Here is a 16,062-nt window from a genome sequence, read left to right as displayed (position 1 = left end):
AGCAGCAGAGTTCTGAACCAGCTGTAGGGGAGCAATCACACCCTGACTCAAACCGGCATACAGTGCATTGCAGTAGTCAAGTCTGGACAGGACGAATGCATGAATAACAGATTATAAATGCTCCCTAGACAACAGGGGCTTGAGCTTAGCCAAGCGTCTTAAAAAAAAAAAAACCTGGAACGTACTACTATGTTAATTTGTGCATAAAACTTTAGTGCTGAATCAGTTTTTGCACCCAGATTGGTAACAACAGTTTTCTCGCAGTGTGCCAATGGGCTAAGGTCCACAGTGGAGGCTGGGCCCACTGGGGTACCCGGACTGAGTACTATGACCTCTGTTTTATCATTGTTCATATGCAAGAAGCTGGACACCATCCAGGAAGTGACATCATTTAAACAGTCCAGCAGAGAAGAAACAGATCCACTAGGCCCACGGCAAATAGGGATATATAACTGACAGTCGTCAGCATATAGATGAACAATTGATATATTTTTAGCCATACTGTGTTATAATGTTGCTAAGAGGCATGAAAAAAAATGTTTTAAGCTATGTTGTTTTCCAAATTTGAATTGCAGCTTCAAAGTAACACATTAACCCTCCCACTGTCTTTATGGGTGTGACCCCGCGAGGAAAGTTGACCATTGAGCAGGGTTGATGGTTTATCCCTTGAAGTCCACGTGGCAGGGGTGAGGTGGTGCTCACTCCTCACCCCTGCCACATGGACCCCAAGGGATAAACCATCAACCCTGCTCAATGGTCAACTTTCCTCGCGGGGTCACACCCTTTAGGACAGTGGGAGGGTTAAGAAGTTTCCTGCACCTCAGCCCTACTGGTTGAAAGTGGAATTATAACTACCATAAACAACCCTGCTGTAGACAGTCCTAACAACAAGCTAACACTACAAGCTAACACTATAAGATAACACTATGAGCCAAGTCTTACTAAATAAGCCACAAATTAAGAAGAGCCATATTTGGACAAACAGTTTTTAGTCCATTAGCAACAAAACCAGGTCACTATCAGTTTGTGATTTCATAGCCTTTTCATCTTCCTCAAACTAGTGTAGGCCACGCAGATGTTTAATCTGGTTTTAGCTCTTTGCTTCACTTCCAAAGACATTCCTCTCTGATTTTTACTTCCAGGTTCTGCCATGATACCAACAGAAAAGCAAACGTCTTCTTTTTCATTTTCTTGTGCTTTTTATTGACAATCAGCAAACAGAAAATGCTAACTGCAAAGACAAAAAGCTAACAGTAGTAATGCAGGTATAAGAGTGCCCCATAACACCTACCCGCTCCACAAAACTGTTAAGTGCAGTACCTGGCCAGCAGAGGGCTGCATAGTGCTGTCAAATATGAAACTGGTCAAGTATCTAACTCAACAATCACTGAGATTAATGTTAAAGCTCCAGATTAAAGTTTATAAACTATGTAGCATTACATTAATAAATGGTTTAAATCTGCCCAAATTCCAGCCAAGTAAGGTCAACCTTACACCAAAGCAGTTACTTATTTAAATTTGGACTAGAATCTGTTAGTTCTTACACTTCCTGTTCATTCCATTCAGTGCATGTTTTTATAAAATAGCCCCATCTTTGCTTGGATTTCTATTGTAAAATTTTGTTTTTGCAGTGAAGACTTAGTTTTTTTTTCCTGGCTCTCCTTGCAGGTCAAACTTTTGCCATGTTTTATATATATATATATATATATATATATATATATATATATATATATATATATATATATATATATATATATATATATATATATATTTTTTTTTTTTTTTAAGTGTAGGTGCATTCACTTTGACAGATACTTTACACATCCTTTAATAACATTCTGGGGTATTTTTTTACATATATAAACTTCTGTTTGCATCAAGGTTTCTGATTGCTAGGACACAAAGTGCTGGCAGCCGCTTAAAATCTGGATCACTTCAAAATGACTTCTTCTCTTTTTTCCCCCACAGACGAGTGACAGATTTCAAATTATTTTGAGATCTTCCAAATTCCATCTGAAACATTTCCAGTTCTGCACACAACAACCACACTTGAGCAGAAAAAAGAAACAAAAGCACTTCATGTCTTAGGTATAAACACGATTAGTCCCACCTGTCATTCTAGTTTCAGATTTTTGGCATGTAGACTTTCATTCTTATTTTAGAAATCCAAACAAAATAATCAGTATGACTCTTTTACGCACCTCTAAAGGCTGTATGATGTTAAAGTACATAACCAACATTTGGAAATATTTGCTTCTCAAATTATTTTGTTTTTACTTAATCTGTTATCGTCAAATCTCACATCCTGTCTGTGTTTTTGCTTTATATTCTGCAGCTTCTGCCTCATGTTTTCATCGAGGAGAATAGATCTGCTTCCAGGATATATATAAAAAAAAATCATGATGATATGTGGTCCATTTGATCCACCAAATACTGCATCAGTATGGAGATCACTCCTTTGACCTTTTTTTGTGTCTCGTCCGAGCAACAAAGCTCAGCTACATATTGATGTTGTCTCACAGCTTTCTTGCAGGTGCACTGGGTCATGCCGTGTGACACACACACACACACACACACGCACACACGCACACACGCACACACACACACACACACACACACACACACACACACACACACACACACACACACCTGATCTTAGACGTAAACATCCATGTGCTTCCAAATTCCAAGTTTGTGCAGATCTTCAACAGATGTGACTTGTTGTTACAAAGGTTTCCATCGCTGAAGACTTCTCCCCTGACATTATAGTGATTCTTTTGATGCTTTTAAAGTTTGAACTGAGCCAATATTGTATAAAATGAAACAAAAATACAGATGGTAAACATGATTAGTTCACTGACAACAATTAAAGACACAAACATGAATATTTAAAGGTGTAGTAAAATGTTTTAATGATTATTTCTGATTATAATCGGTCAGTTTTTCATGCAGGCTGAACATGAAAATAGTCTCTTACATTCTGATTTAAAATAGGCAGTGAAAATCTAGGATTTGAAAAGCCTGACAGATCTACGTCAAGTGGTCCCTTGGACTCACCTATACTGGTTCGTGACAGGGAAGGCAGAATTAGCAGAAAACGTCTCGGCTAGCAGAAGCTAATCATTAGCATTAGCAACTCAACCACATGGCAGAAGCTCCTCCTGGCCTGTATATGTAGAGAGAAAACATCTACGTTGCGAAGCAAACAGAGAGGTAGAGTGGTGTTGCTGTTGTCCAATCTTTGGCAAGATATATATCAGGAAATAAGACTCCAAATCCTGCTGTGTTCAGCTCTCTTCTGATGCAGCAGACTTATCCGTGTTGATCCAATTGTTTCTGGGCATTTTCTTACAGAGTGCAGCTGGCAAGACACTCCTACCAGGAACCACTGCAAATGTGTTGCTTGAACAAGTTTCCCACATCTTTAAGCTTTTTTTAATTAAAATTGTGTTTTTTTTTTTACACAATGATCTTTAGGAGAGATCAGAGTTTGGATTCAACAGTTATTTAAATGTTTGGGTTGAAATGACAGAACATAAAGATAAAAAATAACACCTACTGTCATTACTCAAGTATTCCCGACTACTTCTCGTTCAAATGTTCTATGTTTTTACTCATAAGTCTTTCTTGTTTTTATTTCAAAAGTAAAACATTTAAACTTTTCATCTGATATGTTACACTTGTAATGCCACAGTTTCTTGATTTATTCTCCTAAATGTCTCCTGAGTTTTCCAAAGCATCAGTCTCATTGTAACTGTTTAATTAAATAGTGATTAAATCAGCTAAATTAAAACAGATTGTTCTGACAATAAAACATAACTGTTTCACCCTAGTGACACACTAAATGTAAAATTCAAACTTGAAGAGATAAACATTGCACAGAACTTTAATGCTGTAAAACAAGAAAGCATGCAATGTTATACTATTTTTTATTTCTCTTTGTAAAAACTCAAGTGTTTTGTTTTTGTCACTTAGCAAATGAGGGCAGTAATGATGAAACCCCTTCATTAGCTAATGGAAACATGCCCTTTGCTATGCTTACAATAGTAATTTGTCTAAATGATCTTGTTCATTTGAGAAATGTAGCTGATGAGCTCGATGGATTACACAAAAGTCACCGCTCCACACGTGAAATGTGAAGACAAAGAATGGATTCAGAGACGTACCAAGGCACAAACTGTCCTCTTGTTTGGGGCTCGGTTTGCCCGATGTGCCAGCGTCTGGCTGTGGGTGCAGACATGAGTCACACCTCCACTGGTGCAGAGCCCCCCCCCCCCCCACACACACACACACACACCTTTTTGCCACACAAATCCCTCTACATCTGCTTTAAGCAGTGGAATAAAAACATTAGGGTTTTATAATTTGTCATTTTTAAGAAACCAAAATCAACATTTTTTTTTACTTTTTTTTCAAGAATATTAAAAACATATGAGGTGAGAGTTATTATAATGATATATCAATCTTATTTAGGTTTTATAAGCTAGAGCCCCAAACAAAAATGTGTCATTGCAAGCAACACGTGGCTCCTTAAACAGAACAGATGCACAAAACTTACAGTCTCAGTAACATTTGAGCCAGGATTTCATTTATTTTTATTCTCAGGGGTGCTATGATGTACACCACCCTAGGCACTGGCTAAACACACAATGCTTCCCATGCCAATTACCTACTCAAGAATAAAAACTCTTTATAATAACTCCAATGTTGAGCAATACCAAAATAAATAATGTCCTTTATTCTAACATATTTTGCATGTCGCAAGAGTAAAAAAGCTTCTCACTGGCAGTTGCAGACCTTTGACTTTATTTAGAAATTTGATTTATACCTTTTCAAAATCAAGTTTCAGAATCTCATCAGTAGGGTTTTCAGCACCTTCTTTTCTATCACCTTTGGGTTTTCATGGAATTACCCAGCAGCACAGAACCAAATATTTCTTTTTTCCTCAGTTTATTCATGTTCTCTCAATTTCTGATTTTTATTTTACAAAATAGAGTCAAGGCAAACAACCTCAGTAATGCTTATGTAGTCATTTTAATTGTTGAAGTAAACATCCAAGCTATCTTTAATCCTCCAACACATTGAATCCTCCATAAATCAAACATTACGTTTAAGTTTGAATTTGATTTCTCACTCATAGTTTTGGGGTATACGAGGGTACACATGGCATGTGAGATGTGACACGACTCATGAAAGGACAATTTAATTTGAAGTTGGCTCTCCACTGAATCTTCAGACCTTTAGACGAAAGCTGTGTTGTCACCATCAGTGCTTGGACAGAACTCGTCACCATGGTAACCAGGCAGCACAGTTTGACAGACAGATGTGAATTAGTCGATGGAGGAGCCAGTTACATTCTGAGCAACCAGCATGTTGGACACTAAATACCTCCTCCATGAGATGTGTTGTAATGACGTTTATGCCCATTTGGACCTAATTGGTACTGGGTCAGTTCCAGCTGCATCTTAGTCAGTAGTAAATAAAAGGAAGCACGCTAAAATAATTTCTCACAAACTGACATAGTTACCTGAAGTTTCTGTGTGGCGAAAATTATGGATGCACCGATGGATCGGCATTTGATCCCAATCGGCCGATAGCGCCCCTATCGGTTTCGATCGGAGTTTTCAAAATAGATCAAAGCAGACCGATTACAGACCATTTTAGATTAGGTTACATTTCCTTTATTCCCAGATTATGTAGTTTGTAGCACTCATTATAATGTTGTAGAAAATTTCTGGCCAATCCACGTGATCGGCATCGGTGATCAGCATTCTTTGAAATCGGTATCGGTGCATCCCTAGCAAAAATACCAAAGACATAAAGAAGACTGCTGGTTTTATACAGAGCAGAGCTGTGAAATAGATTCTTCACTTTCACTCTTTCATGCAAACATACATTTGCACTCAAGCAAACACTCAATAGTGCTTATAGCATGTTATTCCTGTGTGAGCTAAAGGCTTGGTCTTCCTTTAAAAATGCATATTGCACACCCCCTCTCATATCTTAAAATAAAACCATCCCATGTTTATATATAATGAACTTTTAGATTTTTTTATTGCAAAATCTGTAAATGCACTTTAACAGCATGATGGCAATCTTTACTGCAGGATGAGGCTAATTTTTATCTTTTCAAGGTTTGGCACTCGTTTTATGGTTCCAAAACACATTTTTTTTCTCCAAAATAAGATTATAGGATTTGATTTTGTCCCAGCCTTAAAAAGCAGATCTGACTTCTTTACAATTATTGTCAAACAGGCAAACCAACAACAAGGCAATTCTGTATGTTGCTTCTTTTGTGTTCTCCAACTAGCTTTTGGTTACTTCCAATCATGGACGTAATTTTGGGGGGGGAACAGGGGGGACATGTCCCCCCCCCACTTTCTCCAAAGTCAAGTTTTCACCCCTGCACTTTTTACCAATACAAATAAATTGGCACTGGTTGAGCTCTAGGACCAAGCAGAAAACAATCATTTGTGTTGAAGCCTGTTTCCCATTAGAACATACTGTAAAGACCCCCCCCCCCCCCCCCCCCCACACACACACACACACGTGTCCCCCCCACTTCTAAAGTGAAAATTACGTCCATGCTTCCAATAGCTTTTTCTTCCTGTTTCTTTTCTTTATGGACAACGTAATGTCTTCATGAATGACTCCTAGTGAGGATTTAATGTTCATTTAACATATTTTATTCTCCAAAATCTGGTCAAATTCATAAAAACAACTCATATTTTTGTGGGTAACAAGACGATAAAATAGGAAAAGCCCTTTTGTGTTATGTAATGACCAGATTTGCCCTCAGTGGTTGTTCTGGTAGTCCTCAGACCTCCAGCAAGACTTCTCCCTTTTTCAGCTTGTCCCAGGAGGGGAGCAGACACCATAACCTTTATTCAGCATGATCTCAGGGCTCCCCTCCCAGACACAATCTCTGCTGGAGACAACCTTTAAATGAAGACAGATCTGCCTCGCTGTCTCACTGTATACTCACTAAATTGTCTGCTGTTTGTCCTTTGGTCTGCCCTCTCCTCCCCTCTCATGTTTCAATATTGCCACTCTCTCAACACAGGTTTGAGTGTCAGAAAGTTTACACTGGGCTTGCCTGTGGGCAATTTGTTCAAGTTTAGCAGAAGAGAGAGTGTGTGATGCCATTGTTCATTTTGAGATGTCTGACATCAATTTTGCAAAAGGAAGGGATGTTGATTTCTCCATTTCCCCTCAATTTTGAGCACCTGTCTGCATCTGAATAATATTAGCTGGAAGTGACTGTTTTATATTGTCATACCAGCCAGATTTCTCTTTATTCACCGTTCAACTTGCATTACCAATTTTTAAATCAAAGTAAATAACCTCAATGCAAATGTGTCAAACAATCGGCTGTTTGTTTGCAGGCATAACAAAACCAGATAATTTCCATTTTAATACCCTACCATACCAACTTTATTTCTATAGCACAATATAAGACAGCATGAGAGCTGACCAAAGTGCTGAACAGGCAGGATAAATTAAAACAAGAAGAAAAAACAATAAGAAGATAAAACACAACAATAAAAACTATTAAATCATAATACGACAACACGGATCACCGTCTAAAAGCCAAGTCATAAAAGTAGGTTTAAAAACAGGCAGAGAGGATGCCAGCCTAACTGTAATGGGCAATGAGATCCCGTGCACGGAAGCAGGGTGGACAAACGCACGTTCACCTCGTGATTTGTAGGACATCCGGGGAGTGAAAAGCAGTAGACGGTCAGCTGACCTCCACATACATCTGGCAGGCGTTACAGGAGTCTGCCTGCTCAGACTACGATACTTAAAAACAGTTTCTACCACCAAGCCATATGACACCTCAACCATTACACTCAAACACACACAACACAGGATACAGATGTTACCCTGCAGCTCCACAAGTAAAATTTAACCTGCACTGGTTACTTCATTTTAATGTTACTACTCACTTTTTTTTTAGATATATTTATATTTAGTCATCTATACTTACTTATCTATTTAGTAAGCTCTTACTTTTAGTATGACTCTCTAATATTTTGCTTTTACTGTATTATACCTTGTTCTTTTTTTCTATTGTATTATGCTGTTGAGAGACCGCTGCTCGTCAAACACATTTCATTGCAATGTTGACCCTGTGCTAACTTGCATATGACAAATAAACTAAACTAAACATACGAGTAGGTACATAGGGAGTCAGCAGGTTCGACAGATAAGGAGGAGCTAGGTCATGTAGGGCTTTAAAAACAAGCATCAATATCTTAGAACGCACACGAAATGTGATGGGGAGCCAGTGAAGACTTTTCAGAACTGGTGTAATATGGCTATGTTGACTTGTGTGTGTTAAAATCCTAGCAGCGGCATTTTGGACAACTTGCAACCGGTTCAGGGCAGATACAGGAGTTCCAACCAATAATGCATTAGCGTAGTCCAAGCGAGAGGTGATGAAGGCATGGATGACTGATTCCAAGTGCTTCCTATTTAAGATTGGTCTTAAACGAGTTAGGCGGCGTAACTGATAAAAACAAGACTTCACCACTGAGTTGATCTGAGGAGTCATTGAGAGCTTGGCATCTATTTTTACCCCAAGGCTTATTACACACTGCTTAGGGTTTAAACCATCAAAAGTGGAATGAGAGCCAGAAGGATTGAGGGTGTCAAAGACAATGGACTCAGTCTTTAAATCATTCAACCTGTTTCAAAAGTAGTGTAACTCAGTAAATCTTTATCCGGCATTTACTGCCTTGTGTTTTATAGTGTGTGTTAACGGCCAAGTTCACAAAAAACGTTTTTTACTTGTTATTTCTGAAACATGGTCAGTCACTCTGAGTTGAACATGCAGGCTAACCGGGGAAATATTCTACCCCTATTTCCTGCATTAGCCGTCGATAGAACATAGACTGTGATACGCTCAGAAAAGCAGCTGTCAACCCTGACCCTAGAAAAGCCACTCAGATCTACGTCTCACAGAAAAGTAACATTCACGGACAGCCATCTTGGCTCATGAGAGGGAAGGCTGTTGTTGGTTTAGCGTCCTGGAGAGAGCAGAGCCTGTCTCAAGAAGCTAACCGTTAGCATTAGCTCCACAATATGGCAGACCCTTCAGGCTCGTAATTTGCGGAGATAAAAGATCAATGTTAAATGACTCGCACTTATAGAATGGAATCTCGAGGACTCCACAGAGCTGGTGTATCGTTCATCCATTCACAAACACATTCACACGCTGATGACACTATAGCCACAGCTGCCCTGGGGCTCAATGATAAAGGCTTCCGAGCACAGGCGCCATCAGTCCCTCTGACCATCACCAGCAAGCAAGGAGGGGTAAGTGTCTTGCCCAAGGTCACAACAGCTCTAGCAAAGAATGCAGAGACATCCAGTCCAACGTGCAGCAGAAAACATTTCCACATCCTGGCGAAGGCTTCATCCCTGCAGTGCAGTCGACATGTTAGACAGTCAAGAGAGGCATAACTGAGCACCACTGTCTGCCACTCTGCCTTGGAGGGGATCTTATCAGCTACCCAGTTCAGGAAAAGACACTTTCTAGCACAGAAAGTTACTATGCTGTAGAGTCTCCTTTCATATTTACCACTGACAACCGAATTGACCACTCCCAACAACAGAAATAAGGGGTTATTGTTTCAGTTAGCAGACAAAATTTTGTTAATTTCCCCTCCTGATAATCTGCCAGAATTGTTTCACCTTAATACAGGACCAAAAACAGTGCGTAAGAGTACCAACCTCAGTTTTGCATTTCAGGCACTGTGAAGATGCGGTATGGTTAAATTTCTGCCTTCGGCAGGGTGAGATATGAGCTCTGTGAAGAATCATAAGTTGGGTCGCTTTAACCCTATTACAGACACTTAACGTTCTTATGTTTCTCAAAGCGTTGTTCCAGTCATCTTCGGTAATGTTACAGTTGAGTTCTCTTTCCCACAGTTCCCTCAGGCAGGAAGTTTCCCTTGTTTTATAGCATTTAATGATATAATAAAACGTACAAATAGAAGTAACCGACCTGGCGGAAAACAGCTGGCGCTCAATATCTGACATATCCTGGCACACCAGAAGTGTAGAGTCCTTCCTGATAAAGTCTCTAACTTGTATCGGAAAATGTCCTTTTTTGAAATATTATATTTTTCAGTCAGCTAGGTAAATTACATCAGGGTAGATCCATCAAATAAATCTTGTAATTTGGATACCCCCTTATCACTCCATCTTCCAAAGTTATCATCCATAATCCCAGGTAAAAATTCTGGGTTTCCACATATTGGAGTAAAAACCGAGGCTTTTTGTGACCTACCCTCTAATTTTCTTATTATTCGCCACGCTGTAATTGTGGATAGTGTAATCGGGTTGGTACAGACAGTTTTGAGGGTTTTCCCCTTTTTTAGAAATAGCAGTGATTTTAAAGGACAGCTCGACATTGAACTTTCAATGTCCAACCAGAGTGAAGTAGACTTATTGCATGTCCACTCAGCCATAATGCGCAAATGTACACAGAGTTGGTAATTTTGAATGTCAGGGAGGTCAAAGCCCCCCTCTGCTGACGAGCAACACAAAGTAGCTATTTTAAGACGTGCCTTTCTTTTGGACCATATAAAGGAACTAAACCAACTATTTAATCGTTTCAGTACCTTACGAGGAAGCTGCACTGGTATCATCTTTATTGGGTAGAGAATACTAGGTAGAATATTCATTTTTAAGAGAGCAATTCGACCCATCCAAGACACAGGAAGGGTATTCCATCTCTCTAAATCTGGCCAAACACGTTCTAACAGGGGTGAGAAATTGGCTTTATACATTTGATCAAGTTTTGGCGTAATGTGTATTCCTAGATAGATAAAACCATCTGGTGACCATTTAAATGGAAAGGATCTCATGGGTATTTGTTTCCAGGTTCCGAGGGGCATAGCCTCTGATCTATCAAAATTTATTTTATAGCCAGAGAACTGGCTGAACATATCTATTGTTTCAATCAGACAGGGAATTGACATCTCTGGTTTAGTCACTACAATTAGTACATCGTCAGCATAAAGAGTGATCTTATGCTCTCTATTCGCAATACTGAGACCCGTTATATTTTCGTTAGACCTGATTGCCTCAGCCAATGGCTCAATTATACGGGCAAAAAGCAATGGTGAGAGAAGACATCCCTGTCTCGTGCCCCTTGAGACGCGGAAGCAAGAGGATCCTACCCCATTTGTGAGCACCGCTGATAAAGGAGTTTTATATAGAAGCTTTACCCAGTTTATAAAATTTTCTCCCATACTAAAAGTATGTAGTGTGTAAAACAGATATGGTAACTCCACACGGTCGAATGCCTTCTCTGCGTCCAGAGAAAGCACGAGGCCATCCATAGACTCCTTCTGAAAAATCTGGATGGTGTTTAGCAGTCGACGAATATTATCACAAGAGCTACGACCTTTAATAAACCCAGTTTGGTCTTCATTGACCAAAATAGGCAATAAACGTTCTAATAGCATCACAAAAATTTTAGACAAGATCTTTAAATCGACATTTAACAGAGAAATGGGTCTATAATATGACGCACAATCTTCCGGAGGCTTGCCCTTTTTTAAAATTATGGAGATATTTGCTTCTCTCAGAGAACACGGCAATGCCCCTTTCCTAAGAGAGTCATTAAACATATTTAAAAGAGGATCAATTAAGAGGCCCTGAAATTCTTTGTAATATTCCACACCGAGCCCATCCGGGCCCGGAGACTTGCCAGACTGTAACACTTTAATCGCTGCCAGCATTTCATCTTTAGATATGGGTGCGTCAAGATTAATTGTCTGGTCCTCCGACAAACAAGGGAGTCTGAGAGAAGAGAAAAACCTGTCCATGTTCTCAGTTGTGGTGGTCTGAAGTTCTGATTTATATAGTTTTTCATAGAAAGTCCTAAATATGTTATTAATATTAACAGCTTCAAAAGATTGCTGACCTTGATCATCAATGACAAAGGAAATAGTTTGAGAGTCTGCTTTTTCTTTGTCAAATATTTTCCTACTTCTCCATGCTCATACATTTTTTGTTTTGCAAATCTAATTTGACTTTCTGCTTCTCTAGGCAGGAGTGTGTCCAGGGCACACCGAATCGCAGTCACCACTTTAAGCTTTTGTGCAGATGAACGAGTGATGTAAAAAAAGAACCTGATCCTTTGTTTTGCTGTGGCGCGGTGAGCCGCTTCTGGGACAGGGACACACCTGAAAATTGCCACGTTGCAATCGGTTTGAATCACCCCCACAGACTATAATGGATTCTATTTGACATTCCGCTGCCATTCTGCGCCACTGATGCTTCCAGTGAGAAGTGGGGGTTAGAGTTTGAGTTTTTTTGTTTAATGAAAACATTTTCTTTAATAACAACTGACACACGCCTCCTTATGTTACACAGTCCCTTCAATTAATGCCCATCAGCTGTAACACCATCTGCTAGACCTGGAACTGCTATCATTGATCGTTTGGCACGGATTGGCACAGTAAGAATGAATATGTCCTTAAAATTAGTTCTAAATACCAATCCTCTGCTGGGTATTTTATTTAGTAAACAAAGAAGGAAGCCATAAGACCCTAACCCTAAAGGTTGGTTTATGCTTGACGCGTCCGCGAGGTCCGCACGGCATTTTAACAACCACGTCCCTCCACCGCGCCTCCGCACGGCCCAAAATTTCCGCACCGCGCACCTAGGAAATTTTCTAACCACGCGGACGGTCGAACGCGTAAAAACATGGTGGACTGGCAAGGACTAGTATGGCAGAGGTTCGTAAATACAGACATTTGTATGGTTCAGCTCTCAAAGATCACCGTGATCAACATGTTGTTAATAATTCTTGGAGAGAAATAGCTCACACTGTCGGAAAAGATGAGGACACTGTTAAAAAATGCTGGAATGCCGTGTTGTAAACAACAGTAATTTTTACTTCTACTACGGTTTAGTGTTGGATGCATGCCATAGAGCTCCATGCTGCCCCGTTCAGTTTGGGAGAATATTGGCTCACCGCAGAGACAAGCCGCATGAACCATAAACCATAAAGTCCTTCTTCCCACAATCACCTGCCCATTGGACACTCTTCAATTGTCAGCTGAATAGACACCCAGGAAAATCAAGCACTAAATGTCTCCTTCATCACCTACGACTGGTTTTCCTCAACCAAACACCTCACTTACAATCTAGCCAATGAATCTACACTTTTGCATTTTCATTTTACTGAAACAGCTGTGTAACGTCACAAAATGGCCTGATTTTGATATCCCACAGGTCAAAAGCACAGCCAGGTCAACTTACCCTGGCTATGACACTTCTTACAATCTTTTCCCCTAACAGGAGACTCAAAGTCTGCATGTAGTCCCTTTAATCAGAGCCTACTTCCTCACACCAGCTGGACTGCAGAGACAATAAAAAATAAACAATAACTATTTTTTCCTCCAAGGTCCATCACAGAGAAATAAACTCCTTTATTCCCAGATGAAGAAGAAAATAAGATTTTATAATTAAAAATAATCATTGAATGAACTTTTGTTATTGATAATTATAAATGATGAAATGTTGAATCGATTTGTGTTTAATGACATATGATTAGTACGTTTACTTGATGAGGTCATGACATCTGCACTCACAAATAAAATTAAGTTAATGCATGACACATAAGTTAACCTTTTGCCTAGATTCTCAGTCTCCATTACAGAAGGTGTGTTCTGAGATGCTTGGTAATATCCTCAACTTGTCAACCTGTGGTTGTCTATTCAATGATAACATCAATATGTAAAACCAGTCCACTCTGGTTTCTCTCCAGTTCGAGAGCAAGCTTTAGACTGGCCATCTTTAGCAGACCTCTTTAACCAAGGATTTTGACACGTTGTCAAAACCCTAAACCTTTTTCGCACCTACGAAGCTGAGAACAACAAGATAGTTTTCCTGCAGAACAAAGCTGACTCAAAACTCCTTCAGAGTTATTTTTAAGACACTTGGTTTCATTTATCGTTGTGACCCGGAGACATCTGAGGACTGATTTGGTCGCATCGAGGTTTCTCTACGAACCAGGTGCAGTGGGGTCGTCGGCTCCTGGACATCTCGGATCCAAACAGGTCTCCAAACGGGTGAGGTAGAGCACAGGGAGATAGCGTCTGCATGTGGGTTTGATAATAACAACAACAACTTATAGCTTAACACAAACCAAATTCTTTCATATCCAGAACTCAGCTCTGAGAATGGAGATTCTGAATGCATTATATTCACACATAGGTTCTAGAATATCCTTTAGTTCACATCCACTCACAGTAAATAATAGTTTAAACAATTTGTCAAGTCTTACCTGTTTGTAAATAAATTCTTACTTTGCTTATAAACCTGACAGTTCCTTGAATCAAAGCGAAGTGTGTACGATCCTTTAATGAATAAAAGAATCTTAGAATCTTCTGACTAAAACAATAAGACCAAGCAGGTGACATTCTAGTTAAATAGAGTATCACCACTTATTGGTCACAAGTGGTGGTAATAATAAAAATAGCTTTTCAAGCAATTTACTTAACCCAATTTACCCTCTATTATCATTACAGCTGTCACTGCCAACACCACCAGGCCTCTTTAAAGTGAAACTAAGATGTGAACATTGGCAGGTTGCACCTAATTGGGATTAAAACTCTGGTGACCGCTTGTGCAAAACAAACAGGATCATTAAAACAAAATTGTAGGTAATAGTATATGTAGTTAAAGACTTCCCATCAACAAAACATCCACCACCAAGAGAACTAATTACCTGTCTTTTCGCCTTCCAAATGCTTGATCTGTCACTATTACAATAGCCTTTCAGACACATTTCTGGAGGAAAAATAGATGACTTTTCTCACTGAATGATGCATTTCTTTGAACTTTTTTCTATAGAGTACTCACCATTAACTTGGTGGAAAAAGGTAGATGTGGAACGTGTGCATTAATATTTTAAAATGTCGCAAGCACAGCGATGGAGACTTTCCTCAAATGGGAGAAAAGGTTGACATCCATTGATTTGTCACACTGTGAGAAGATGGGTTGCCCAAATTAGATGCTTTGTCCATGTTAGCCAGGCTCATGGGACAGGAAGTAGTAGTACACATGACCTTTCAGTGTGCTCTCATTGCAACTGTTACTCTTTTAGATTAAATCTCACCTCAACTATTTCTTCCTGCAAATTGCTTTTGCTGTTTGCAGCTGAGCTTCATGAGCCGACATGTCAGTCTGCCAGAAGGAAGTCCTCTCAAACAACCAAGTATTATCATTTATACAAGCTGATTGAACAGGCTGGTGTTAACAATTCAGATATGGTGTCATCAGCACATCACGCTGCATATGCTTCTGCCTGAGTCTGTCAGAGAGAACCAGATGGCGATGGAGCAGAATAACACTTAAATCCTCATCTGTCTTCTCGTATACGCTGTGTTTACAGCTTGCTCTTGACTTTGCATTCTACTCTATAAAATACAGTAATTGTTTTTCATCATAGAGGACATAAATAAATCATATTTCCTTCAATTCCTCAATCAAATCCATCATCCTTAAATTCAAGAACCTGTCAAAGAGGTGAGCTTTCTGCAAGAGGTCAGCCTCTACAAGGTTCCCATGTATATTTCATCACGGTCATCATTCTTTGATTCATCCAGGCATGACCGCAGCACCTGACATTATCACAGTCCTGAGGGTACTGGGGATATTATAAATTCATGTGCCCCATTGACTTCTGGTCATTGCACCACAACAATCACCTGCAGACACAGAGCATCAGTTTCACAAACAACCATTACGAAACAGTAAAAAAGGACAAGTTTGGAAATCTGGAGTGGTCTTTTAGGGAGACTGGGGTTGTAATAAGCCCCTTCCTTACCTGGGACACCAATTGTGAGTCAGGTTGTTGTGCTGATAAATGCATACTGCTATAACCCAAACTCAAAGGGTTACGTTGAATAATAACCAATGACTTGATGATATGTTGTTGTTTTTATGACTTTTGAAACACCATTGTATTTGTATGTAATGGCTCTTCCCTTATCAGTGAAATCTCTGAAGTTTAATGGAAAACTATCCTTTCTT

The 16,062-nt window shown here is 39.5% G+C and overlaps 1 long non-coding RNA gene across 1 annotated transcript in view; it reads right to left on the bottom strand.

Annotated features, from left to right (window-relative positions):
• The window catches only part of LOC139061760 (uncharacterized), a 54,869-nt gene that overhangs the window by 928 nt on the left and 37,879 nt on the right, over positions 1–16,062 (bottom strand). The window lies entirely within an intron of this gene.

This window comes from Nothobranchius furzeri, chromosome 11, assembly GCF_043380555.1.
Source record: "Nothobranchius furzeri strain GRZ-AD chromosome 11, NfurGRZ-RIMD1, whole genome shotgun sequence".
Lineage (NCBI taxonomy): Eukaryota > Metazoa > Chordata > Actinopteri > Cyprinodontiformes > Nothobranchiidae > Nothobranchius > Nothobranchius furzeri.
Note: the sequence above shows the minus strand (reverse complement) of the source record. Positions and strands in the feature narration are given on the sequence as shown.